At 40.7% G+C, this 4634-nt stretch overlaps 1 non-coding gene across 1 annotated transcript; it reads right to left on the bottom strand.

The window, feature by feature from the left end:
* Positions 1-2057: 2057 nt before the first annotated feature.
* LOC111921933 (small nucleolar RNA R71) lies at positions 2058-2164 on the bottom strand. Its single transcript, XR_002860326.1, has one exon. It is a non-coding gene; the product is annotated as a small nucleolar RNA R71 (small nucleolar RNA).
* Positions 2165-4634: the final 2470 nt, after the last annotated feature.

Genomic DNA, 4634 nt, shown 5'->3' with positions numbered 1-4634 from the left:
ATAATAAATTCACGATAAACACTTAATTCACGACGTGGCGATGAAGCCCACGACATGGCACGGGTGTTCTAGAAGATAAACATCGCGACAAGGAGGATTTCCTTGAAGGATACGGATTGCTTGAAGCCCACGACGTGGCACATCTGGCTACGACATGGCACGGTTTTTTGAGGATTATATAATTCCTCCTGATTATTACGAAAGAGAGAAGCTTTTGGTAGAAGAAAAGAGTTCCAGGAGACGATTAAGAGTGAAAGAAAGGTTCTGGAAGAGGGTTTTCAACACCAAAAAAAGTAAAGGTTTATATTTGAGTTAAATAAGAACATATCTTTCATTATTTTTAGCTGTGTTGATTTAGTTGCCATGATGAGAAGCTGAATCTAGCTACTCTTGTTTAGCTAGATGAAGCTTTGAACTTATGAATAGTTATATGCTTATGGATTAAGTTTAGTTGCTAAAAATTGCTTGTGTTTGATTTGTATAACCTAGCATGCAATTGTTTGTTTATCTATTTGCTTGATTGCATGTTCTGTGTAGCTTAGTGACCATTAAACTGCATGAACCTGTTTACCTAATGATTTAGTGAACATTGAATTGTTAGAGTTGGGATTGACCAATCTTAGTTAGTAATTAGAATAAATAAAGCTTAGTTGTGCTAGAGAACGTGTATTGTGACCATAATTGCGTTTATGCAACAAATCTTACATAGCATATTTACATTCATAACTAGTTCTGTGTTTAATTATGTGTGAACATACAGGGTTTGACATGAATTAGTTAATTGTTGGTAAGTTAGAACTAAATTACAAATACAACTAAAAACCAACTTAATAAGCCATAATCATTAGCTAGCCATAAGGGAGAAGTGGATTCAAACTAAACAAGAGTGTGTTTTTATTTATTGAATTTGATTTAAGTTCATATGATCTTGTAAAATCACATAAAACCCCTTTTAAACTTGTTAATAAATTAGGTTAATTAAATAGTAAGTAAATTAATTAGAACACCGTTCCCTGTGATCGACACCCGACTTACCCAAGTTATACTGTAATCTGACTAGGTACACTTCCTATAAGTGCATAGTTAGTTAAGTTTGTTAGGTTATAAATATTAAAATTAGTGAGTACTTTTGTGCACATCAAATTTTTGGCGCCGTTGCCGGGGAACGGCTTAGTTTTTAGCTCATTTATTTGCATTAAATTAACCGAACCTTCTTGTGTAGTAAAAACCCACAAAAAGTTCATTTTTCAGCAAAAAAAATTTATGTTATTCATAGAGTCCACGACGTGGTACTACTCTGGCCACGACGTGGACAGTTAAAAACTAGATTTTTTTTTAATTTGAAATTAGTTTTTCTTATTTTAGTTCAGTTTTACGTTTTTTAGTTTAGCAAGTTGCAGGAGTTCATGACCAGAAGCTCAAACACACACTTGGTGCTACCACTTCAAGACCCCGAGTCTGCACTTCACAAGAAAAAGACGCCCTTGCAAGAATTGAAGTCATCTTTTTCTAGGAAGTCAGGAAAGAAGACAGGAGAGTCAAGTTCATCAGCAAAGCACAAGAGCAATCTTGAGCATTTGGATCATACACCCGTCCAGACCGAGTCCGAAAGCGATACCAAGCCAGAATTTGAAGAACACACGAGCGAACCCGAGAACGAGCCAAGGAACGAGATGGCAGCGATTGAGGAAATGTCCATGGGAGCTTACAAGAAGCGGATCCGAGAAGATGTGGGTCCCGGTTTAGTCCAACCCGCAATACCTGCCACTGCCACATTCGAGCTGAAGGGACACATATTGACCGCACTGAAGGACATCCCATTTTTCGGGAAAGATCATGAGGATGCTTTTAAGCATCTAGATGAAGTCAACGTCATTGCGGATTACTTCAATGTCCCAAATGTCAACAGAAACACAGTCTTGCTTAAGATGCTTCCCATCACTTTCAAAGGAGCTGCTAAGGAGTGGTTGAAAGCACTCCCACCGGGTACAATCACCACTTGGGCTCAAATGCGTGAGCAATTCCTGGACCAGTTTTGCCCGCCATCCAATATAGAGAAACTCAAGAAGGCAATAGCCAACTTTGAGCAACAGCCGGGGGAGTCGCTATACGAAGCATGGGAGCGGTACAAGGGCTTCCTCAGAAATTGCCCTCAACATGACCTAAATGTGCAGCAAGAGATGTCAATCTTTTATGATGGGGTCAATGTGATGACAAGACAACTCCTTGATTCTCAAGGACCATTGACAAAGAAAAATCCAAGGGAGGTCAAGGAGCTAATTGAAGAATTCGCAAAATACTCTCGCGAATACCACAACCCAAGGCAAGATGGAATCAAAGGCGGTGGAGGGGCCCAAACTAAAGAAATTGCAGCTGTCATGGCCATGCCGAATAACATGGATCGCAGGATAACACAAATGGACCAGTTGATACATGCCATAAGAGTGGGGTGCGAGAGATGCAGTGGTCCACACTTGACCAAGGACTGCAATATAGATGAGTTTGGGAACAGAAAAGCTCAAGTGTGCTACTCTAGTGGGGATAAGTTTGATGAGGACTGGAGGAAACCGAAGAAGGAGTGGCTGCCATATGAAGAGTATAAGAAGAAAAAAGAAGAGAAATATAGGCAGACAGGTCGAGGTTTTTATCAAAAGGAGCAGCCACCGGCCGAGAAGAAACCCGACCTAGAGACCATTTTGATGAAGTTTATGGAGGCTTCGGAAAAGAGACACGATGCCACTGATTCCGCAATTTTGGAACAAAAAACTTTGATAAAGAACCAGCAAGCCTCCATCCATAACCTTGAAGTACAATTTGGTCAACTAGCCACTCTAGTTCATGAAAAATTGTCCCCAAAGAATCCCGAAGTAAAGATCCAATCTCACGTAATGGCCATCGATACTGAAGAAGATGCAATATCTGAGTTCCTGGAGGCATTGGAAGAAGAACCGCAGCAGCGCAAGAAATCAAGGATAGAAAGTGGAAAAATTGCTGAACCAGGCTCGCCACGACGTGGCACTCCTCTGGCCACGATGTGGCGCATGTCTGATCCAAAATACTTTGAGCCTGTTCCAGCTTATCATCCACCTTTTCCATTTCCCACCCGAGCTACACTCAGTCAACTGGAGAAGGAGCATTTACAGTTTGTAAAGCATGTGAAGGGGATCCTAATTAATACCCCCTTTGTCGAGTCCTTATCCAAAGCTCCCGAGATCCGGAAATTACTGCAAGACTTGATAGACACTCGAAGGCAATTAAAGAAGCAGTCTACAGTGATTCTAAGTGAACAAACTTCAAAAGCTGTGTTGGGAGAAACACCAGAAAAGATGGGGGATCCTGGACGCCTCACTCTTCCATGTGAGTTTGGGAATAAAATGAAGGTTAATGCTTTAGCCGATTCTGGGGCTAGCATTAATCTAATGCCTTTTTCATTTTATCAAAAATTAGAGATTCAGAAGATGAAGGCTACAAGAATGAAGATTCACATGGCGAATCGTTCGGTGACACAACCCCGCGGCATCGTGGAGGATATTTTGGTGAAAATTGGAAAATTTGTTTTTCCAATAGACTTTGTAGTCTTAGACATGAAAGAAGATCCGGATGTTCCAATAATCCTTGGTCGGCCATTGCTTAACACTGCTGGAGCCCTTGTTGATATTCGCGAGTCTAAGCTCACTTTAAGGGTAGGAGATGAACAACAAGTCTTTGGGATAAAAGATGACTTTCAAGAAGACAAAGAAGAGGTGTTCACAATTAATGAAGAGAATGAACTAGAAGAACTGGAAAAGCTTATCGAAGAAGAGATAAAGGCAGTTCATCAAGTCAAGAGGACAAAACCGAGGGCATCTGTTTCGTATTTGATTGAAGTCATAGCTTACAAGAGTCCGCCTTCTTGGGAGAGCAAAGAGGATGAGGAAATGAAAAGTGATGAAGAGGAGGTCACTTCAAGAGTAACAAAGCCAGTGGTGAAAGAGGAGGAGAATGCTATGGAGTGCAAGGAACAAACGAAAGGCACAAAACGCAAGCTTGAAGAAGATGGAAAAGCTAAAAAGGAGAATTCAAAGAAGGCGTATAAAAGGAGAGTTCAAGCTTACAAACGATGGTTCAAGGAACAAAAGATCCTGGTGGTAGACTCTCCCGAAGATTCAACGTAGAAGGCACGGAGTCCAGCTCAAGACTCCAAGAAAAAGAAGCGCTTCTCGGGAGGCAACCCGAGTTTGGTTTGCATTTTCTTTTCTTTTTTAATTTTTTTTAGCTTTTCATTAGGAAAGACATCAATTCATCATCTAAAAACTGATAATTGGTAAAGAATTAGCTGTGGGGAACTTTACATAATGAATGAAATGCAAAGTAATTAGTTAATATGTTAGAGTTTATTAAAATTTTGCATTGGCAGTTTCCATGACGTGGGCATAGCCAGCCACGTCGTGGGTTGAAATGGAAACACGGGCCTGTAAAGCAGATTCAAGGTCCACGACATGGGCATAGCCAGCCACGTCGTGGCCTTTAAAAATCAGGGGGGGCATTTCCTTAAAACCCTTTGACCAATAAGCCCCAATCATACTTAGAAGCTACCGCATGAATGGGAAAAACAAAACCCCACAGCCAATTTCTTAATCTACTTCCAATTTCCT

This window comes from Lactuca sativa, chromosome 8, assembly GCF_002870075.4.
Source record: "Lactuca sativa cultivar Salinas chromosome 8, Lsat_Salinas_v11, whole genome shotgun sequence".
NCBI lineage: Eukaryota > Viridiplantae > Streptophyta > Magnoliopsida > Asterales > Asteraceae > Lactuca > Lactuca sativa.
The sequence above is the reverse complement of the archived record's forward strand: the minus strand, read 5'-3'. Positions and strand labels throughout refer to the sequence as shown.